Raw genomic sequence first — 24,692 nt, forward strand, 5'->3', positions numbered from 1 at the left:
GCCATTTTTGTTTTGTTTTGGTTTTGCTCGAAACTCCTAGTTAATGACACAACACGATCAGACGCGAGCCCCCGGAGCATGCTGGATGCAAACTTCGTTCCCTGCACGTTCCCTCCTGCCGCGGCTGCGGGGAGTAGCGATTTCAAAGGGGCACATTTGCATATTGCCTTAGTAACAAATGACTCATCCAGGCCACTGGCTTGCTGCTGGGACTCCTGGATGGAAAGAGTTAAATCACCTTGGATCGATTGTCCCTAGTTATTTCTTGGGGGCGGATTTAGAAAGGGGAGGGCCCGGGAAGAAGGTCCAGACAATAAATCAAACCGATCGTTCCCCATCACTAATTCAGCCGTGCGTGCTGTTATATTTGTAAGGGTGTGTGTGTGTGTGTGTGTGTGTGAGAAAGAGAGAGTAAACGGCAAGGGGGAAAGTAACTGCAATTTTGGAATAATATTTCTATCTATTAAAATACGTATTTTCCCCAGAGGTAGGTTTGGATCTGTGATCAATTTTAATGATAGAAATCACTGGTAATAACCCTTGTAAGTGTCAACTTAGAACGTAGTTTTATGTCTGAATCCTTGAAATCCCTGTTGAGGGGGTACTGTAGCAAAGGGTGTTGTGGGGTTTTGGTTTTGCCCTGTTTTTTTCTTCCATAAAGACTTTTTGTGGTAGGTAAAGCGGACTAAGTTTTTCTAGCAGAGGGGAAAGTAAAGTCTCAAATCCTCCGGCAGAATTTCCATTCTGTTTAATCCACGGGCCAGTAGGTAGCTGGAGATGAATTTACTTTTCTCGGTGACTGGTGAAATCCTTACTAACATCCTAAACACGACACACAATTCCCGAGGGTGGCGGGACGCACAAACTGAAAACACCCAAGACTTTTTTAAGTGTTTGTTTTAAAAACTTTTCATTCTGAAACCGTATCTCCCTGAGGGGCTCTCCGTGATGTGATCCTGTAGCGGAAACTTCAGCTCACTGGCCTCTAGGTGTCGCCAGGAGAAAGCGAAATTGCTGCTTTCTGTTACTGGTCTCCGGAATATTTTTATGCTCTGGATTTTTTTTTTAAATTTAGCTTGGAGCCTTTCTTTGTGGGGTTTCAATAGGACAGATGTCTGGAACGGTTTGTCTGATCATCAAAAGCGTCGAGCCTAGAAACAAAGGGAATTTAACATGTGCAGATGATTTCTGCTGACACTGCTCTAAAAAAAACCCAGACATACCCTCGTTTCCAAAGTTAGTCTTATCTGTAGAGTGATCTGTATAGCAAAAGTCTGCATTGCAAAGCCCCCCCTTTAAATGGGGGCAAATATAGATTATGTATGTGTACAACCAGTTCAGATTAATTCCAAAACCACATTGCTAGACTGCAAGGGGATTTATTTTGTGGTATGTTTTTAGAAAAAGAACTGTGCCGTTGACTGCGAGAGTTAAGTGTACCATGTCAGGCAGGTAGAGCTTGGGAACTGCAATGCAAACGGAATTGATTCATAAGCTTTGCATACATTTCCTCAGAGAATCATTTTCCTAGTTAAGGTTAAGACGTAACCAGAAGGGAAGTAGTGCAATTTGCCTTTAGAGTGACTATTGTAGAAATATGCAATGAATATTTCTGACTCAGGTTGGGCTAGGAATTCCAAATAGTCACGTAGTTGAAGTAACAACCCTCGGTTTGTTTAGATCTGTACAGTAAATCGTCATTTGTTTTTGGAAACTAGTTGTGCTAAGGGAAGGAATAATGAGACACTTTTAAGGTGTTAAACTTTTTAATTTTTTAAAATATATATTTTTTTCCAAGAAACAGAGGCACAAATTATGCTTTACACCCTCTCCTCCGTGCGCGCGCTCGCGCACACACTTCTCCATTAGCTCTAGGGAGCTGTGACTTTGGGAGCTGTCCCAGGTGCTGAAGTGATTCAGCCCTGCCAGGGAATGAGAACTCTCACTTTGCACCAAGCAATTCAAACGGAAGCTGGTGGCTTTATTGCTCTGTTGTGCCTTGTTGTCAGTCTGTGAAGTCTGCTCAGATATACACCAGGCAGATTTCTGCCCTTGGCCATTGAACACTGGTTGTAAACAGAATGGTTTTTTTTTCCTTTTGCAGCAACTGGCTGCTGAATATCTGGATGACAGTGACAATAAGGCTTTAACAGGACAAATTACTGTAGCTTTTGGCATAAAATCCCTAAGGGGAAAACAAAATGTGAGGCAGGTACAAGGACAAAACTGGGTGCATGAAGTGCAAAGGTTGTGTGATTTGGTGATATATATTTGCAGAATCCACTTAACACTGAAGAGAGAGTACTGACTGCTGGCGATTCCATTGAATTGTAGTGGCATGTGGTATTGCTGTTTGTGATCTGGGGGAGCCTGTCTGTGATTGCATGCTAAACCCCTTTTGAGAGAATTACATCTCTGATGTAAATTTCACACTGAGGCTAAAACTGAACATTCAAGATATTTTTCCCAGTAGAGGATTTTTTGTTTTTCAAATTTCAGATTAATCAGTTCAACAGTTTCTAAGTCAGAGGTAGGAAATAAAAAAAAACAACAACACCTTGTGTGTGTTTGGGAGGGGGGAGAGACGGGGGTAATCAACTAAAAATATAGCTAAAATTTCTTTTTAAAAACCACTAAATTGTTTTATAATGTGCCTAATAATCAGGCAGATTGAGAGGTTTTTGAAAAGGCTAATCATGCTCATAAGGGTCTTATACCTTAAAGATATTTATTCTGCACTCTATATCATGGATTGGTTTTTATGGGTCAATTATTATCAAGTATTTCTTAAGTATCAATACATTCCCCAGTGCTGTACAAGACCGAGATGAAGACAGGGGTTTGGCCTTTCCAATCCATGCTGTTGTTTATATGCAATATTTCCCTTTTCCTATGTATTACTTTCAATACTAGAGGAAACTTGCATGTAATTTAAAATAAGAAACAAAAACCTGTATTGAAGCAATGCAAAGAGTCTGATTTGTACTCACACAATTAAAAATGAGGAAACAGCAGAATTAAAATTGAAACTCCTCATCCCACCATGAAGGAGCAGATGAGTGGAGTGAGTTTCATCATGGAATGTGAACTTTTATAAATGAGATAACACAGTTGTCTGGATACAATTGCTATTTTGGCATCTAAACTTCACAGTATTTAATTCTGGTAGCTGGTTCTGCACACCAAAAAGAAACAAACATGTTCAGTGATTTGGGGCATCCTGAGAACTTGTGTAAAATATTGATAAGTTTATGACATTTGTTCTTGATTTTGTTATACTTCTGTATCACCCTAAACTTGGTCCCTGATTCAGTTCTCTTTGCACAAGTCAATCTCCCATTGATTTCAGTGAAAGTACTGAATTGGCCAGTTTTTATTAAAACTGTAAAAATGAGTGGTCATGTAAACATAACCCAGATGACATTATAGTTTTGCTATAAATGTGCCTTTTCAAATTAATTTATTGGGATATGGTACAGTACCTGTGAAGAATGTAACTAAAGTCCAGAGAGTTGTAATAGCAGAATATTAATATACGTTCTGGCAATATAATCACCTTTTTTTCCTCTGAGATTCATGCTTTCCATATTATCATGTAAACAGGAGATCTTTCTAGATGTTGGCTTTAGACTTTTCCCCCCACATAAAATAGAGCTTTTTCATTTTTCCTAAGCTTTCTTTTCTTTGGAGTCATAGTGATTAATGAGTTTAATTTTTGCAGGCAACTGCCAGGAGGTGCTGAGTAAGATGTACATGCTGATTGTGTATAACCCTGTTCTTTTTAATTACTGTGATGATAACAATGCATTAATCAAGTGCATAAGAAATTGAGCACTTCTCTGTAATACAGAATATTGATCTATTTCATAAGGCATTGACTATTAAAATGATAACCACAGTAATCCTTTTAAAATTAAATTCCTGATGATGAATTATGTGTTAAAGCTTTCTACTGAAGTGTCATATAGATTTTCTGTATAAAGAGCCAAATGCTACATTCCTTTTTCATTTATTCTTCAGGTGAAACTCCTATTGACTGAATGGGATTTTTTGCCTGAGTAAAGGATTGGATCAAAATAAAATAGCTCTCATTTTTACTTTGAAATATGGAATACTTTTCATTCAATTGTATTTTGAATATTTACCTAGTTGTATAAATTGATGCTAATTTTTGAAAGAAGAAATTTAGCTATATTGTAGTTTTATAATTTTCAGTATTGATAATTCAGACTGAGACTATTTTACAAAGTGATCATTTCAGATGTAAATAGTAATTCTAGAAGATAAAAAGATCTGAGATTGCTGCTTTGAGAAGTAAATCAAAGGTTACTTTTTTTTTTTATTGTTCAGCTTCCCTTCCAACACTAATAATCTGTGATATTACAGCCCCTGGAAATATTTAACGCTTCATATGTAAGATTTGCTAACACATGCAATAAAAGTATTATTTTTCAATCCATTATTTTACTGTTGGAAAAACCTATTGCTTTCCAGAAGAGAATGTCAAGGTCAGTTTTGTATAAAGGGTTATGCAAGAGCTGCAGAACAGCTTAAATGTCAGAAATGGCTCAGTCCTTTCCCAAACAGATGAATATTTTCTATTTTATATATTCTGGAGTGATCATAAATCCAGTATATAGTGAAGTAGTCTATATGGCTACCAAAAATCTCTATTTAGCTCAGATCAACAGTTTTCTTTCTGCAGTATTTGATGCCTTCTAATAGTCTTGCCTGCAGCCTATTCATGGTAGGCTCTAGGATGTTAGGTAGAGTTATCCTGCTGCCTGTATGGGACTGAGGCCACTAACTTCAGTGGAAGCAGGATTAGGTCCCTATTGATTCGTTCAGCCCTTCTCTTGAAATTAATAAAAATGCAGTTTGGTTCTATGAAGAGTAATAATTATACATTCATAAAGTTAATCTCTCTGATTTGTCTGAATGTGAGTTAATTATATATTTCATTATTTAACTTAATACTGGATAATTTAAAATTACAGCAATAGGGGTTTTTCATGCATTGCTTTACAATTGCTATATTTGGAATTCAATGGCTTCATGATTTTTGTTGCTGGTTTAAAATTAACCTTCCTGTTTTGCAAACCTTACTAATAGTGATCAGGCCTTTGATGTATTATGCATCTGTTAAAAATCTGCTAGGTAGAATAGATTTTTCACACACAATAATAGCTATCATCTCTCTAGTGGTAGTGAAATGCACAGTAACTTGAATCTCACCGAGTTAGAGTATTCAGCTTAGGTCCTTCCTCCTGAGCTTGCAAGGGCTGGGAGAAATGGGAAGAGAAGGTACAGAGTCCCAGGAGGGAGTACTTTGCTTTTAAAGGAACTTTCCAGCAGACTGAAAGAAGGACAGTGGTGGGCTCCAGATGAAGCTGTATACAGCTCTCCATTGTCATGGACTCAGTGAAAGGCAAGAAATGGGAGAGAGAAGAGTGGATTCTTAGAGCTTCAAGAAAGGCTTGGAGAACTCCCCGGAGCACTAAAGAAATACAGTCTGCAGGAGTAGAATCATTTGTACTTTTAGGGCCCGATTCTACAGTCTGCATTCTAGTAAAGATCCCCTTCAAGCCCAGTAATTTCAAGTTGCTTTTACAGGGAGTTTTTATCTAAGTAAGGCCTGCAGGATGTGACGGGCAGAGTGCAGTTCGACGTATGGATTTTCACATCGTGACCAAGGGGTGGCAGCATCTCTTATTTAGTATTTTGCCATAGATTACTTAACATAGCAATTTTTTTTTGTATTAAGTCATGAACTGTGCTCTTATAGCCACTCTTGTGTTTAAGGGTTACCTATGTGTTTCTGTTTATTAAGGATTAGTTTCCCAGGTTTAAGGAGAGCTCTGTGTAGGCTGAAAAGCTTCTCTCTGTCACCAACAGAATTTGGTCCAATAAAACATATTCCCTCACTCACCGTGTCTATTTATTAAGGATCATTTTTGTTGCTTATGATTTTCTGATGGTTTTGCCTAAAATTTGGCTTGCTCTCTCTGTCAGGGACTAATGGGTATTTTCAAAGTTTCTTCAAAAATGGTTGAGCCATTTTAAAGCACAGGAGGAGTGGGGGGAGAAATTCATGCTGTTTGCTAAGAAAAATTGTTTGCTACTTTTTAATAAACATCTCTCACACTCCAGAGGAAACTTTTTGTTTGATAGGGTTATAGGATAAATTTTCAAAAATGCGTAAGGGATTTAAGAATCTAAATCCTGTTTTTAAAAGTGACTTAGATACTAGGACTTAGGCTCCCAAGTCATGTAGGCATTTTTGAATGTTAGCCATAATCCTTAGGTTGTAGATATGCCAGTTATTGGTATAGTGAAAATTGGACTTCATTTGGCTAAATTATATGGGTTAAAAATGCATTTTGTCTATGTGCATTAGATTGTTAATAAATCTGACATTCTCCTGCTGGTCTATTGGCAGTATCCATGTGTGTATAAAATAAGTAGAAAAGTCCACAGAATAGTCAGTTTCTCAGGATCTCACTGGAAGGGCACGTGTATGCGCCATGAAATAGACTGGAGTGTAAGTGTTAATAGGTACAGAATTGTATAGTACGATCTGGGAAGGTATTCTGGGGATTGAATGGATTACACTTGTTCTGTGCTTTGTTGTGCGGAGGAGATGTCTGTGCGCTCCCTCACTTCCATGCCCATTAAGTGGCTGAGCACATTCTGTCCTCCGGCCCCCATTGTTAAATTTTGTCCATTAGCTTGGAAGCACTTTGAGGCAAGAACTTTTTATTTATTTATTTGTTTGTTGGTTTGTTTTGTCTGTCTAACAGTAGCACCTACATTTGAGATTGGGGCACTATTGTGCTGATCCCCAAAGAGCTTACAAACTAACTAGAAAAGGCTGACAAATAGTGAAACTGAGGCACAAAAAGATTAAATGATTTGCCCATGGCGACATAGGAAGTCTCTGGCAGAGCTAGGCACTGAACCCATATCTCCTGAGATCCCAGTCCAGTGCTGTTCACTATCTGACCTTCCTTCCTCACTATTTCTTAGCTCTTACTTTGTCTTTTGAGGCTTAGATTTTTCAGAATCCTGCAGAATAAAGGAATTCCCCCCCCCACCAAAAAACCCAAAACAAAAAACAAAAAAACAAAACAAAACCTACAGAGAATCCCAATTTCACTAGCTTTGGAATATTCTTTTGTTCCTGGTGCTATTTTATTTCTGGAGGGTTTTGCTGTGAATGTTTTAGCAGAATGCTTAAACATTCTGTCATGTAACTTGTCCTGTTAGTAGCCCTAGAGCAGTTGCTTTTTGTCTTTGCTCAGGCTAAGCAGACAAAATAAGAATGACCATATTGGGTCAGGCCAAAGGTCCATCTAGCTCGGTATCCTGTCTTCCGACAGTGACCAATGCCAGGTGCCCCAGAGGGAGTGAACAGACCAGGCAATCATCAAGTGATCCATCCCCTGTCACCCATTCCCAGCTTCTGGCAAACAGAGGCTAGGGACACCATCCCTGTCCATCCTGGCTAATAGACATTGATGGTTGTATCCTTCATAAACTTATCTAGTTCTTTTTTGAACCCTGTTATAGTCTTGGCCTTCATGATATCTTCTGGAAAGGAGTTCCACAGGTTGACTGTGTGTTGTGTGAAAAAATACTTCCTATTGTTTGTTTTAAACCTGCTGCCTATTAATTTCATTTGGTGGCCCCTAGTTCTTGTGTTGTGAGGAGGAGTAAATAACACTCCTTGTTTACTTTCTCCACACCCATCATGATTTTATAGACCTCTATCATATCCCCCCTTAGTTGTCTCTTTTCCAAGCTGAAAAGTCCCAGTCTTATTAATCTCTCCTCATATAGCTGCTGTTCCATACCCCTGATCATTTTTTGCCTGTTTCTGAACATTTTCCAATTCCAATATCTCTTTTTAGAGATGGGGTGACCACATCTGCATGCAGTATTCAAGATATGAGCGTACCATGGATTTATATAGAAGCAATATGCTATTTTCTGTCTTATTATCTATTCCTTTCTTTATGATTCTGAACATTCTGTTCGCTTTTTGACTGTCGCTGCATATTGAGTGGATGTTTTCAGAGAACTATCTGCAATGACTCCAAGATCTTTCTTGAGTGGTAACAACCAATTTAGATCCCATCATTTTATATGTATAATTGAGATTGTTTTCCAGCGTGCATTACTTTGCATTTATCAACACTGAATTTCATCTGCTATTTTGTTGCCCAGTCACCCAGTACTGAGAGATCCTTTTGTAGCTCTTCGTAGTCTGCCTGTGACATAACGCTCTTAAATGTTCAAGATGTCATAAAAAGGATGGATCCTCATGAATATCTGCAATATTCTTAGCAGATTTCTGTTGAACATGCTCAGAAGTGTGTTTTTAATTGCTTATAACATCTGTCTTTTTAAATTATTTTCTTCCAAACAAAGCAGACACTAATCAGTAGTAGTCCTGCTTCTATCAGTTATCTCAGAGCCCTTTAGAAATGCAGATAAGCATGTCAATGGCAGAGCCTGAATAGACCCATTTCTCCTGACACAGTCTGGTTCCCTGTCTAGTCAACTACAGTACATCATTTGTCATGGTTCAATCAAGTGAGATGCTGAGCACGCTGGACCCAATCCTGCCCAGGGCTTAACCACATGAATAGCCCCACTGACTCACTGAAACTATTTATATGCTTAAAATTAAGTACATGCTTAACTTGCTGAGCTAGGTCCCCCATCTCATTACCTTTCAGAATAGAGCCCTCATTGATGACAATATTCATGTTGCATTTCAAACATTAGGTGATTTCCTATGGCTGCTTTTAAAGAAAAAATGTAGTTAAAATTTTTTTACAAGGAGAAAATGTTTAGGCTTTTTCTTATTTGTCAATAGGAACTGAAAGCATTTTGCTTCAACTTTCCAAGAAAGTTCAGCCTCAGACAGACACTAAACCAGGGATCGGCAGCCTTTGGCACGCGGCTCCAGGCCAATGGGGGCTGCAGGAAGTGGCAGCCAGCACATTCCTTGGCCTGCGCCGCTTCCTGCAGCCCCCATTGGCCTGGAGCGGTGAACTGCGGCCAGTGGGAGCCACGATCGGCCGAACCTGCGGCTGCGGCAGGTAAACAAACTGGTCCAGCCTGCCAGGGCGCTTACTCTGGCGGGCCACATGCCCAAAGGTTGCCCATCCCTGCACTAAACCATGATCATTGCTTCTAAAAAGCTGAATATTTGGAAACGCAGAAGTATGTGAAATGGGAAGGAGACAATTAAAAAATGCTTTGCAATCTTAACTCTTGTTATGTTGCAGACATTCATTTGTGGAAGTTTAATACATAAATACATTTGTTATTACTTATTTATTATTAAAATGAGTTTTAACCCCACGACAGCCCATTGAGTTTTGCCCATCTTAATTTGATTGCTATTTATTGTTAAATCTTTCCTAAAGATTCCATGATAAAATTACTTGTTTTTCTCCTACTTCCATTAGGTACTAGAAAAGAAAGTGGACACTTAAAAAACCAGGCATCTATTAAAGTGCAGATAGGAATGCTGTAGAAAACCACAGTGATGTTTCTGTAGAACCATAAATGGCCTATAGTGAACCATGTCTCTATTCAGTTGTCAGTTTTGCTGTTAGCTATAGTGAGTACAAAAGCATTATTGATACAGTCCTTCATTGTCTCTCTCTCTGTTTTATGTTGGGTAACACAGTATCTATTGCTCAGGCATTTGTAATATTTGGTACAAAAGGGGCACCTGGAGAGAATTCTAAGGGTACTATAATGCTTCACAATTATATCTCTAATAATACAGTCTCTGCTGAAACAGCTGTTTCATTCACCTGCAAACCATTGGGTAAACAATACTTGTCAAACGTTGCAATTAATGATGATGGACACAGCCATGGTTTAAGGCCACAATAACCTGATCCATTTCAGTTACCTTGTGAAATTCTGCTTTGCCAGGGCTGCTTTATTACCTGTAAGCCGATTTTACTCAAAATACAGATTTAAGTTTAAATTTTATAGGTTGTTGCCTATAGAGTGACATGTTAAGGAAGGCGGCATGGACTAGTGGATAGAGCCTTGGGCTGGGAGTCGAGGAACCTGACTTCTGTTCCTGGCTCTTCCATTGATCTGCTGTCACTTTGGGCAGATTACTCCTCTCTTTCTGCTTCATCTATTTAGAATGTAAACTTGTTAGGGCTTCCTTTCTGTTCGTATTAGAGAGACAAGGTGGGTGAGGTATTGGACCAGCTTCTGTTGAGGAGAGAGGAAAGCTGTCAAGCCACTCAGACCTCTTCTTCAGGTCTGGGAAAGGTAGCCCAAGCCTCATAGCAGCTCACACCACAGAGCCCAGATGTCAGCTGAGGCCTCTAGGTGGTGCTTCTCAGTTAAAGAAGTGCTGCCTTTTGACCTAGAGGTCTACCGGTGAAGTAACTCTTGTATATAGAATTATAAAGTGCTTTGCCTTTGGGATGAGAAGGAGCCGTAGAAATGGAACATATTGTTCCATTGATAGCACTGTGGTCCAGTCACCCATTCTGTACCAAGCAACACTTGTCAGAGCATCACTAATTCCCAAAGTATCTGATTATGCCCTGCTTGCGGTAGGTTAAAGGTCTTTCAGTCATTGCTGCATGTCACATGCAGTGCCATGAGTGGATAATCACTATAATGCACATGTTCTTCTAGCTAAGGAACACTAATAAGCATCTGTAGCTTTGACAATGTCAGAATGAGCCAAAGTGCAGGCAATTAGATAAGGATAATGTAACAGATAATAAGAATATACATGATGCTGGATGATTAGTTATCACACTATTGTACTTTGGCTGTTAAAGTGCTATGTGTCATAAAAGCAAGTGGCTTGTTGGCTGTGGAGAACGTGCTGCAAGTTGTCAGAGACAGAAACATGAGTTAATGTGGTGTAGTGACAAGATTAACCCTGGTGAGTGTAAACATACATTTCAGGCTGTTGATAGATGGAAGTGTTGCCTGGGTTAAAAGTCATGTGCTTATAACATGAGAAAAGGTCAAGGAGAAAAGAAATGGGAGCAAATATGGAAGATATGGCTGGCAGGGTGGGATCCTTTCTTAGAAGGTGTTTCAGGGGATTCGGGTTTTCAGTTTCTATTGTCACTTGTTTTCAGTGGTGGTTTTTTTTGTTTGTTTGTTCTCTATTTTAGTGCCTTTGTAACATTCTAGAAAACATCTTTCTTTGAACAGTCTCATTGGTTGTTCATACTCTACATTCGCAACCTGCGTGTACCCACAGCAAAAAAACAGCCACATACCATGCCACTGCTGTGTGTGCCCAAGATGAGCACCTCAGGGTATGTCTGCACTGCAGTAAAACAGCTGTGGCTGGCCTGTGTCAGCTGAATCGGGCTGGGTCTGTGAGGCTATAAAATTGCAGTGTAGATGTTTGGGCTCAGGGACCCTCCCCCCACACAGAACCCCAGAGCCCAGCCTCCAGCCCGAGCCCAAATGTCTACACTGCAGTTGTATAGCCCTGCAGCCTGAGCCCAAGTCAGCTGACATGGGCAAGCAGCAGGTGTTTCATTGGCTTGTAGACATACCCAGCAGGTGAAATCTCAGCCACACACAGCTCCGCTATTTGTACTTTATATGGGGGCTGCATGAGGGAGGAGAGGGAAAGGTGGAATCCATGCTCCCAAGCCAGGGCCAGGTTGCAGTGCTCAGCACAGTTCGACCCCACCTGTTCCAACTTCAGTGCCAGGTGTATGGCATGATGGGGCCACTGGTGCAGTGTTAAAGGCAGATTTAGTGACCCCTCCCTTGGCCAATCAACACTGTAGCCTTCAGCACTGGCTGTGGGCACTCTGATAATGTGGGGAAGGTGGCCAGATAGATGTGCTTATCTGTGTACTGTACTGAGGCCCGTTACCATAAACAGACTATCTCCACAGCATGCAGGGACTCTTGCTTGGCTGCTGTGCCCACAACCCATGCCTACGCTATGCAGTTCAAGACTTGCAGTAAGAGGTGCAGAAAGCCTTGCTCCAGGGAAGCAGGAGTGACAGAGCTCCAGCGCAGTGATTGTGATGCTGTATGTGAATTTTCATACCACATCCTGTTTAAATTATCACTAGGTGAAGGAAAGACACAGAGAATCCCAAAGAGGAGAAAAGCGAAAGAGAACCACAAAAAGGCAACTGAGGAAGAAAAGAAAAAGAAAATGAATTGGAGAAGAGAGGAAGAGAAGCTCTGTCACACAGGGCTAGGTTCCAGCACTTACAGCCAGCCACACCTGGGACTGTGTTATGTATGGGCTGCCTGCTAGACTCCTAGACTCCTCCTGGACCTGTCCCTCTCCTCAGATCTAGTGCTTAACAAGATCTAGTGTCCATTTGTTGGGGTTGGGCAGGGCCCTGGCCACACCTTTTGGGGGTATCTTACATCTATACCAATAGAGAGCTGTGCTTGTGTTCCTCAACAGCACTCTGCCCTCTACCCTTACCGAATGTGTTTGTGCCTGGGCTCTCCAAATATGTCCCACAGTATTCAGGAAAGTGACATGCATGTTGCTTACACATCTCCCTGCATCTTCCTGGGCAGACTCCCCTTCAACTCTGTTAATCTGGGGTACAAGGAGGGAGCCAACACACTGGCTCAGATCTGGTCTCTAGCATAAATGCTCACAGAACACGATTTAAACATTCCCTTATGTGATTATTTGAGCGTGCGGATTTAAATTCACATTTCTTGAACATTTATAGAATCATAAAAACATAAGGCTGGAAGAGACTTCAAGAGGTCATCTAATTCCGCCCCCTTTGCTGAGGCAGGCCAAGTGTACCTAGGCCATCCCTGCCTGTTGTTCGTACAACCTGTTTTTAAAAACCTTCTGTCATGGTATAATTCCCCACTCTGAACCTTAGCGTTCAAAAGATGGGGTACCAGCATGAATTCCTCTAAGCTCAATTACCAGCTTAGTACTTGTAGTGCTGCCACCAACCAGGAATTCCAGTGCCTGGTACACTCTGGTCCCCCCAAAACCTTGCTGGGGACCCCCAAGACCCAGACCCTCTGGATCTTAACACAAGGAAAGTAAACCCTTTCCCTCACCGTTGCCTCTCCCAGGCTTCCCCTCCCTGAGTTACCCTGGAAGATCACTGTGATTCAAACTCCTTGAATCTTAAAACAGAGAGGAAAATCCACCTTTCCCCCTCCTTCTCTCTCCCGCCCCCCCAGACTCTCCCTGAGAGAGAAAGTAATCCTAACGCAGAGAGAAATTAACCCTTTTTCTCCCCCTTCCCTCCTTTCTCCCCACCAATTCCCTGGTGAATCCAGACCCAGTCCCCTAGGGTCTCACCAGAATAAAAAAACAATCAGGTTCTTAAACAAGAAAAGCTTTTAATTAAAGAAAGAAAAAACAGTAAAAATTATCTTTGTAAATTTAAAAAAATGGAATAGGTACAGGGTCTTTCAGCTATAGATACTGGGAATACCCTCCCAGCCTAAGTATACAAGTACAAATTAAAATCTTTTCAGCAAAATACCAATTTGAACTCCTTTCAGCCAAATACACATTTGAACTCCTTCCAACCAAGTACACATTTGCAAATAAAGAAAACAACCGTAAGCCTAACTTGCTTTATTTACCTGGTACTTACTATTCTGAACTTATAAGAGCCTGTATCAGAGAGATTGGAGAGAAACCTGGTTGCACGTCTGATCCCTCTGAGCCCCCAGAGTGAACAACAACCAAAATCTAACAGCACACTCAAAAACTTCCCTTCTTCAAGATTTGAAAGTATCCTGTCCCCTGATTGGTCCTCTGGTCAGATGACAGCCAGGCTCACTGATTTTGTTAACCTTTTACAGGCAAAAGAGATATAAAGTACTTCTGTGCTATTAACTCCTACTATCTGTTTATGACACCTTCAGTGCCAGAGATTCCTCACTCTCCCTTGGTAACCTATTCCAATACTTACAATCCTTACAGTTGGAACATTTTCCCTAATATCGAACCTGAATCTCCCTTGCTGCAAATTAAGTTGATTACTTCTTGTCCTCAAGCAGTGCTCAGTTGCTCTGAATGTTCCCAGAAAGTAAATTCAAAAGCGATGCAAGCATAGTCTAAATGATTAATTTCACAATCTGAATGAGTGCTTGTGGAAGAGTTAGGAGTGGTTGATTTTTTTTAATAGTTCAATCAGTAGCAAATTAGATGCCCCAAAATAAGTTGTTAAAATCTCTGCAGTGAATACAATGCTACATAACCCTTTATTACATCCTCCCATGTTGTCGGAGACCTGTTTTCACCAAGATGAGTTCGGAAGGCCTTGTGCTTTCAGAAAGATGGCAGAATACTGCTGGATTGGGAAGATATACAAGAAGGCTGCTATCAGAAGGCTGTTAACGATGCAATTTAGTATAAAATTTAGGGAACTTCAGTGTGAATCAGAGGCTGAGTTTCCCCTAAAATTTCCACAAAAGGCTCTTCTTTTGTTAAAGACAGATTGTGCCACTCCAACCTGAACAAGTATAATGTAATCTGAAAGCAATGTTCTGCATTCCCTTTCACCTGATCTCAGTTGGTGACGAGTCATAAAATTTCTCCTTGGTCTACTGAAGTTCAATAGATGAGAATTTCCTAACTTGGTAAAATGATTAAAAGCACTCCAAATGTATATTATCAGTGAAGCTTCTGAGAAAGAGCTCATTCAGTGGTCTTTAGGTGCCAGGGTAAGAGGCTTTGTGAACATTGATTTAATGGGAGATTGCCAAAGTAATTTTTAATAGTAGGGAAGGTTAATAAAATGTAAGGCTTTATGTTAAAATTAAATTCAAGAACAAATAATGACGTGCAAGAGAGAGCTTTTACGGCTTGCTGCAGTGTATTTACATTTTACAATGCTCAATGCTTTTAGCAATGGTGAGAGGTAAATGCCTCCTTGGCTAGCAAACCCTTCCTGTGCCTTCTCATTTCAAACATTTGAAATCAAGGCAGACTGAGAAGATCAGTTTTTTGGTTTATTTTGTTTTTTAAATACTCAGCTAAGTCTCGGCTAAGAAACCCATTTCCAGCAGCATGCCATAGGGTAAACTAAACGGATTACAGTGTTTTTACATGAACTATTTTTGACTGAGGAATCGTATCAGGAAAATAACACTCTATTCATGGTTATTCCAGATCTAGAATAAAAAATACTGAAATTGCGAAATGTTTGCTTGTCCCTAGTGTCTAGAGAGGCATCTCCCCGCTTTTCTTTCCCCACATATTGGCCAAGATTTTCAGACTGACTAATGACTCTGGGTGCCTCAATTTTTAGGTGAGACACATTAAAAGCCTGACTTCCAAGGGGACGGGTGCTCAGCACTTTCTGAAAATCGGCTCTCTCTTAGGTGTCTCAAGTTGGGCACCCAAAATTGCTAGTCACTACTGAAAACCTTGGCTGCTACTTTTAGTGGAATGGATTGCTAGCAGGCTGACCCAAATCTCACTGAAGTGAGTGGGAGTCTTTCCATTGATGTCCGTGGGCTTTAAATCAGGCCCCCAATATGTGTGTAGCACACTTAGCACTTACAAAGTGCTTTTCATCTGTATATCTCAAACAGATTCAGAAAGCTGGATCCCTCCTGAAAAATCTCAAGAGCCTATTCTAATCTCAATATACATGTAACCTCCAAGGATGCTCAATGGAATTATGCATGTCTTCTGAGAGGCAAGTACCGGTAAGCTTTCTATACCTAGAGTAGGGATCCTTTTCTAAAAGAAGGATAATATAATTTTCTGTGACACAGATTCTTCCCTTGTCTGGAAATTCATAGATTCTAGAGGTGGAAGGCACCTCAAGAGGTCATAGAGTCCAGTCCCCTGCTCTCATGGCAGGACCAAATACTGTCTAGACCATCCCTGATGGACATTTATCTAACCTACTCTTAAATATCTCCAGAGATGGAGATTCTACAACCTCCCTAGGCAATTTATTCCAGTGTTTAACCACCCTGAGAGTTAGGAACTTTTTCCTAATGTCCAACCTAAACCTCCCTTGCTGCAGTTTAAGCCCATTGCTTCTTGTTCTATCCTTAGAGGCAAAGATGAACATGTTTTCTCCCTCCTCCTTATGACACCCTTTTAGATATCTGGAAACTGCTGTCATGTCCCCTCTCAGTCTTTTCTTTTCCAAACTAAACAAACCCAGTTCTTTCAGCCTTCCTTCATAGGTCATGTTCTCTAGACCTTTATTCATTCTTGTTGCTCTTCTCTGGACCCTCTCCAATTTCTCCACATCTTTTTTGAAATGCGGTGCCCAGAGCTGGACACACTACTCCAGTTGAGGCCTAGCCAGCACAGAGTAGAGCAGAAGAATGACTTCTCGTGTCTTGCTCACACACACCTGTTAATGCATCCCAGAATCACATTTTCTTTTTTTGCAACAGCATCACACTGTTGACTCATATTTAGCTTGTGGTCCACTATAACCCTTGGATCCCTTTCTGCCGTACTCCTTCCTAGAGAGTCTCTTCCCATTCTATATGTGTGAAACTGATTGTTCCTTCCTAAGTGGAGCACTTTGCATTTGTATTTGTTAAACTTCATCTGGTTTACCTCAGATCATTTCTCCAATTTGTCCAGATCATTTTGAATTATGACCCTATCCTCCAAAGCAGTTGCAATCCCTCCCAGTTTGGTATCATCTGCAAACTTAATAAGCATACTTTCTATGCCAATATCTAAGTCGTTGATGAAGATATTGAACAGAGCCAGTCCTAAAACAGACCTCTGCGGAACCCCACTTGTTATACCTTCCCATCAGGATTGGGAACCATTAATAACTACTCTCTGAGTGCGGTTATCCAGCCAATTATGCACCCACCTTATAGTAGCCCCATCTAAGTTGTATTTGCCTAGTGTATTGATAAGAATATCATGCGAGACTGTATCAAATGACTCACTAAAGTCTAGATATACCACATCCACTGCTTCTCCCTTATCCACAAGACTTGTTATCCTATCAAAGAAAGCTATCAGATTGGTTTGACATGATTTGTTCTTTACAAATCCATACTGGTTATTCTTTATCACCTTATCACCTTCCAAATGTTTGCAGATGATTTCCTTATTTACTTACTCCATTATCTTCCCTAGCACAGAAGTTAAACTAACTGGTCTGTAGTTTCCTAGGTTGTTTTTATTTCCCTTTTTATAGATGGGCACTATATTTGCCCTTTTCCAGTCTTCTAGAATCTCTTCTGCCTCCCATGATTTTCCAAAGATAACAGCTAGAGGCTCAGATACCTCCTCTGTTAGCTCCTTGAGTATTCTAGGATGCATTTCATCAGGTCCTGGTGACTTCCACTCATCTAACTTTTCTAGGTGATTTTTAACTTGTTCTTTTTTTTTTTTAATCTTCCAAATCTACCCTCTTCCCATTGGCATTCACTATGTTAGGCATTCCTTCAGACTTCTCGGTGAAGACCGAAACAAAGTCGTCATTGAGCATCTCTGCCATTTCCAAGTTTCCTGTTACTGTTTCTCCCTCCTTGCTGAGCAGTGGGCCTACGCCACTTGTGGAAGTGAAGAACATCTTTCCATCTTTTAGTTGCCCATCTGGGATTAGGCACCTGAACCTTGTCCTGTCCAGGTGGTCTCAACTTTTTTTCTGTTGTGACTTCACATTCAGCTTTCTGCAGTCACTGCTCCAAACATGCATGTGGTGGCAGTTCCATCAATATTTAATAGCAGGTGGTGCAGCCAATGTGGAAGACCCTGCTTCCAACCAGCAAGTGCCAGATAGAGCCAAAGCACAATTGGAGTTGCAGCTAGCAAGGGACGTGAAGGGTAACAAGAAGGGTTTCTACATGTATGTTAGCAACAAGAAGGAGGTCAGGTAAAGTGTGGGACCCTTACTGAATGAGGGAAGCAACATAGTGACAGATGATGTGGAAAAAGCTGAAGTACTCAATGGCTTTTTTTTTTTTTTTGCCTCAGTCTAACAGACCAGGTCAGCTCCCAGATTGCTGCACTGGGCAGCACAGTATGAGGAGGAGGTAAGCAGCGCTCAGTGGTGAAAGAACAGATTAAGAACTTTTTAGAAGAACTGGGCATGCACAAGTCCATGGGTCTGGATCTAATGCATCCAAGGATGCTGAGGGAGTTGGAGGATGTGATTTGCAGAGCCATTGGCCATTATCTTTGAAAACTCGTGGCAATCAGGGGAGGTTGCGGATGATTGGAAAAAGACAAATATAGTGCTCATCTTTAAAAAAGTGAAGAAGGAGAATCCAGAGAACTAGAGACTGGTCAGCCTCACCTCAGGACCTGGAAAGATAATGGAGCAGGTCTTCAAGGAATCCATTTTGAAGCACTTGGAGGAGAGGAAGGTGATCAGGAACAGTCACCATGGATTCACCCAGGGCAAGTCATGCCTGACCAACCTGATTGCCTTCTATGATGAGATAACTGGCTCTGTGGATGTGGAGAAAGTGGTGGACATGATGTATCTTGACTGTAGCAAAGCTTTTGATATGGTCTCCCACAGTATTCTTGCCAACAAGTTAAAGAAGTATAGATTGGATGAAAGGACTATAAGGTGGATAGAAAGCTGGCTAGATCATCGGGTTCAACGGGTAGTGATCAACAGCTCAATGTCTAGCTGGCAGCTGGTATCAAGTGGAGTTCCCCAGGTGTCGGTCCTGGAGCCGGTTTTGTTCAACATCATTAATAATTTGGTTTATGGGATGGATTGCACCCTCAGCAAGTTCATGAATTTTATACTAAGCTGAGGGGAGAGGTAGATATGCTGGAGGGTAGAGTGACCTAGACAAATTAGAAGATTGGGCCAAAAGAAATCTGATGAGGTTCAACAAGGAAAAGTGCAGAGTCCTGCACTTAGGACAGAAGAATCCCATGCACTGCTACAGGCTGGGGACCGACTGACTAAATGGCAGTTCTACTGAAAAGGACCAGGGATTACAGTGGATGAGAAGCTGGATATGAGCCAAAAGTGTGCCCTTGTTGCCAAGAAGGCTAACGGCATATTGGGCTGCATTAGTAGAAGCATTGCCAGCAGATCGAGGGAAGTGATTATTCCCCTCTATTCAGCACTGGTGAGGCCACATCTGGAGTATTGCATCCAGTTTTGGGCCCCCCACTACCGAAAGGATGTGGTCAAATTGGAGAGAATCCAGCAGAGGGCAATGAAAATTATTAAGGGGCTAGAGTACATGATTTAGAAGGAGAAGCTGAGGGAACTGGGCTTATTTAGTTTGCAGAAGAGAAGAGTGAGGAGGGATTTGATAGCAGCCTTCAACTACCTGAAGGGAAGTTCCAAAGAGGATGGATCTAGGCTGTTCTCAGTGGTGGCTGATGATAGAACAAGGAGTAATGGTATCAAGTTGCAGTGGGGGAGATCTGGGTTGGATATTAGGAAATCCTATTTCATTCAGAGGGTGATGAAGCACTGGAATGGGTTACCTAGGGAGCTGGTGGAATCTCCATCCTTAGAGATTTTTAAGGCCCAGCTTGACAAAGCCCTGGCTGGGATGATTTAGTTGGGGTTGGTCCTGCTTTGAGCAGGGGGTTGGACTAGATACCTCCTGATGTCTCTTCTAACTCTAATCTTCTATGATTCGTAGAGGGGCTTCATACTGGGGGAAATGGATCTCTAATTAAAAAGGGCAAATATCTTTTTAAAGAAGCCCCTGCTATTATTAGATAGGCTTTAAAATTTAGAAAAGTTTTAGTGGGGTAAAAAATGGCAGCTGGGGCCAAATTCAACTCTGCACAAATCTTTTGCTCTTCAAGGCTATTTGGCCATGTTTGTTCATGATGCTCCATGGATTGCTGTTTCTGGAAACTCCATGTAAAAAATCCATAATATTAAGCAAAATTTCTTCTTTGAGTAGATGCAGCTGTGTATTCTACTTCGGTGTCTGTGCACCAGATCTGGAGAACTTTGCCTAGCAGTACCCCCAGGGGTAGCAGTCAAGCCATACAACCCTGGCCATATAAGGGTGGTGCCACCGCAATCCCCTCTTTTCTTTCTCACTGCTTGTGGATAGAGTCAGAGTGCCAGGTGATGTTTTTTCACCTTGTGCTTTTGGTCTCAGTTTCTGAGAATTTTTTCCTGGATGTAGTAGTTAGTAGTACTTTAGGTTAAGTTTAGTAGTATTTTAGTGTTTGTTAGAGCAGTTGGTTGCCCTTTGTGATTCCCTCACCAAGGTTCAAGCATTGTCTGTTGTATGGGGGAGATCTCCAGCAGTGGTCTTCATGAGGTGCTTGTTGTGTCTCAGTGAACAGTATACTAAAGAGCAGTGCTCTGTCTGCAAGTTATTCACAAATGGTGAGTCTGCGCAGCAATGTAAGCTTGGGCTTGAGCCCAGGCTCAAGCCAGCCAGCCCCTCCCCTCCATTATGTCCACACACCTATTGTGCTAACCTAGGGTGAGGACCCAGGGTCCCAGAACCCTGCAGGGCTGGAGGGTCTGCACCCATGTTAAGTCAGGATCCAGGTTCCAAGTCCTGTTGCTTTCCTGTGCACACAGCCCTGGGTTGAGTTGGGTCCCAGAAGTCCTCTGGATGTATCCCAGAGTTCTTGGCAGCAGAGGAGCAAAGCTAACAGGCAGGAGGGGGCTCCCGGCCACAGAGATGTCAGAGATCATCCCTCCTCTGGCCTTGCTGAGCCAGGAGCTTTGCTACTCCCCTACCCTGCAGAACAGCTGCTTGGTCTCACTCTGGTCTCTGGCCTTTGCTCCCAGGCTCCCCCTGCCCTCCCTGGAGCTGCGTGTGCAGGGGCACCTGGGCAGCATGCACTGTGAGGGCAGCGAGTGGGAGCCAGCCTCAAAACTTCCCTGCAGCCTGCCAGGGGTCCCTTATCCCTACCACCCCAGCTGCAGCAGGGACAGGGATAAGGGATTTTCAGGTCATATTACCTTTGACTGAAGCAAAAAAAGGAACCCAGCTGAAATGAGAAAAAGGAATTAAAAAAATGTTGATGGCATTTTGCCAGCTGGGGGCAACGTCTAATTTATGTCAAACTTGAAAACAAAAACACCTTAATTGAACATCCCATCTTGGAAACTAAAAATTGCAATATTTCATTTGCATAGTTTGACAGCCCTGGAGACTGATGTCCTGATTATCCTCAGAACCTGTGCACATGGGCATTTTCCTGACACTGTGACTCAGCCTAGAGGTGGAGAGCCCAATTCTCAGGTGAGATGGTAGTTCAGTATAAAGCTTTCAGACTGCAGCCGTTCTACTGAGACACCCACCAAAGGAGCTAATTGTGCAGTTTATGGACTCATGCTCCTTATGGGCACCTCAGTCCCATTAATAGCACCATCACAGTTAGGAAACAGAGTGGGCAGTAGAGTTTTCCCATAGTGTACCACATTCCTAGGGCTAGAGTGTCGACATTGAGGGGGCAGTGCTAGGCACTCTGGTACAGGGTTACTTTGACTTGGGTCTGTGCACTGCAGTGTGGATGTCAGAGCTGTGGGTTTGACCACAGCTCAGAAAATCCTTAACTTTCAGTTAAAATGCAGTGTAGTCACTGAAGCCCATGTTCCCTGACTCAGGACAGCTGACTCAAGTCCCACTAACCCTAGACTTACATTGCTGTGTAGGCATACCTAAGGAAGACTCTGGTGGTGAGATTCTTGTGGTTGAAGCAGCACTTGCTTCAGCACTGAGGCCCACATCTGATCTTCAGTCACCTTCGGATGTGGCAAGTGATGCTGCTCCACACTTGGGCTGTGCTGTTTCCCCCAGGAGAAAGAGAGACCGTTCCCCCTCCTCTTGTACAATGAGAAAGAGACCATAAAACAATTAAGACCGTTCCAGGACTTGGGGAGACTGCTCATCATCTTTTAAGAGGACTACTGACCAGCACTGTACTCCCTCCAGCTTGCAGGAATGGAGCAGATCCATCTAACTGCTCCCTGGTACCGCACAGAGAGAGGCGAGACCTGTATTGTTGACTCCAGTTCTGGCCAGGGGACATCTGCTGAGTCCCATACTGATGACACTGGCACCAGTGCCAACTGTCTTCACGGTGGCATACCAGATGGCATCAGACCTTTGCCCCTTGGTCCCAGACTCCCCACTCTTTCAAGAGTTTGCTGGAGCTATGAGTCTGAGTCTTTGTTTCTCTATCAGGGTTGGCTCCCCCATTGTCACAAGAGAATCTCCAGGACTCTTCAAGATCCGATTGGGGTTGTTCTCTCTCTGAGCATTGGAAAAGCACCAGAGATTACCCTTGGATCACCATCAGTCCCGAAATCAGCATCTGTTCCACAATCAGGTGGGACTTTTCGCCTGGTGCCTACTGGCCACCAATACCTTTCCATACGCCTAGTGGTTTCCTTGGAATCCTTGGGTTGCTCTTCGATCCCTGAGGTCCCACTCCTCAGTTCGCTCTAGTGTCAGATCACCAGTCTGGATGGTGACTTCTGCTCTCAAACCTTCTCAGCCACAAGCAACTGCAGAGTCCATTCCCTCTGGATCTCTGGGGATATTCTACCTGGAACCTGTGGTGCAAGAATAGGACCCATGGTCCACACAGAAAAGCACCTCTTCATCCTCTCTGGTTGACTTTACCTTGCCGAAATCTTCCTCTCCCTCAGTGCCCAAGGACTTTAAGGTGTATCAGGACTTCTTGATATGTATGGCCACTATTTTGGCTATCTAAGTGGAAAACCTGCAGGAAACTATGCATAAGTTGCTGGATATTCTCTGATCATTAGCCCAAGAGAGAGTAGCCTTCCTGATAAATGATGCTTTCTTGGACCCTACAAAGGCCCCTGGAATACAACAGCTTCATTGCCTCCCACAGTGAAGCATTTAGAGAAGTGGTACTGCATCCCTATTCAGGGTTTTGAGGGTTTTTACTTCCATCTAGCCCCTAATTTGCTAGTGGTAACTGCAGCAAATGATAGGGCATGGCAAGGGAGGTATAAGTCCACCCCTAAGGACAAAGAGTCCAAGAAAATGAACTTAATAGAGAGGGAGATTTATACCTCCTCTTCCCTGAAAATGCACTTTGTGAACTAGCAGGCATTGCTCTCTAAATATAACTTTGTCAATTGGGCGGCCATGTCTGAGTTTGCAGACAAGTTGTTAGAACCCTCCAAGGAAGAGTTGATGACATTCATTGCAGAAGGCCAAGATCTCATTGCAGTCACCTCTGGACGTGGTAGATGCTGTATCCAGAATTATGGTGTTGGCTGTGTCCATGAGGAGGGCCTCATAACTGCAGAATTCGGGCCTTGCACCCAATGTGCAGCAGACCATTGATGACTTACTGTTTGAAGGCCAGGTTTTGTTGTCAAAGAAAGACATAAGCCTGCACTCTTTTAAAGACTCCCAAGTTACTTTACATTCCTTGGGAGTATGTATTCTGGCCAAGAAGAGACACCACTATAGTGGTCAACAGCAACAAAACCACCCACAGGATTTTTTCAGACAGTCCTCCTTTCCTGTAAGGCAGTGGGACTGCTTCCAGAAGAGCCACAGATCCCAGACGAGAAGGTCCTCTGGTTCTGGGTTTAACTAGCTTGCTCATCCCCACTCAGCATCCAGCAAGTGCCTATTTTGACTAGTATGTCCAGGACTGTGATCCAGTAGTAACCTCTCCTCCTCTGTCCTCCCATTTGGGAACAGGCTGATTTATATTAGGGATTTGATTACCATGGATAACTGGGTCCAAAGCATTGTCAGATCGGGTTATGCCATATAGTTCCTCTCCATGCCTTCTCCCCACCCCCTAACCAATCCCTCTTCAGGGGCCCTCTCATGAGATACTGCTCCTTGAGCAGTTTCAGTCTCTGCTGGCTTTGAGGGCTGTAGAGGAGGCTCCCTGCAGCATCAGGGAAAGGGATTCTACTCCTAGTATTTGCTGGTTTCCATGCCCATGGGAAGGATGAGACCTATCCTTGACCTCTGCGATCTCCACAAATACATCAGATATGTGAGATTCGTTATGGTCACCCTAGCAAATATCCTCCCCACCTTAAACCACGACTGTTTGCTGTCCTGGACCTTCGTGACACTTATTTCCACGTAGCAGTCTCTGGGGTTTCTTTGGTTTGTTGTGGTGGACTAACACTGCCAGCACACTGTGATGCCTTTCAGCCGGTCTTCCACTCCACCAGTCTCTACAGCTTACCTCAGGAAGAGGGGAATTCATATCTTCCTGTGTCTTGCTCAGTATTACAAAGCTGTCCTCCAGAGCGATCTGTTCAGCCAAATGGAAGCAATTCTTGATGTGGTCGTTAGTCTGGGGAGTTCAACTGAAACTAGCTGGTATCCAGGACATAATGGAGCAACTGTTACACCTTCTGTCTTCTGGTCTTGCGCTTAGTTCATTAGGAGTCCACCTAGTGGGGATTTCGGCATTTCATCTGCCTATCCATTGGAAGTCTTGTTACTCCTTTGTTTTAAGGTTTAGTTAGTAAGAGACAGGATTTTGTATTGTGTTTATGTTAAGTAAATTAAAGGAACGTTGAAGGCATGGGCTTTAATGTGAATTGTTTTGGTTATAAAATTTAGCAAAGTTTAATTTATAATTTTTTTTGCTTAATATAAAATACTGCTGTTTGTATTTTAAAGGTTTTTGTTAAAAACTGTGTAAACAGGAAATGCATGCATTTAAAAAAAAGTTGTAAAGGCTAAAAAACCATCAACGCGCATCCATAATTAAGAAAGGGCAAATTAACAGCCCTGAG

The 24,692-nt window shown here is 42.3% G+C and overlaps 1 protein-coding gene across 4 annotated transcripts in view; it reads left to right on the plus strand.

Moving 5' to 3' along the window:
* DPP6 (dipeptidyl peptidase like 6) overlaps nucleotides 1-24,692 on the plus strand; it is a 792,069-nt gene that overhangs the window by 126,465 nt on the left and 640,912 nt on the right. The window lies entirely within an intron of this gene.

Source organism: Gopherus flavomarginatus, chromosome 2, assembly GCF_025201925.1.
Source record: "Gopherus flavomarginatus isolate rGopFla2 chromosome 2, rGopFla2.mat.asm, whole genome shotgun sequence".
Taxonomy (NCBI): Eukaryota; Metazoa; Chordata; order Testudines; family Testudinidae; genus Gopherus; species Gopherus flavomarginatus.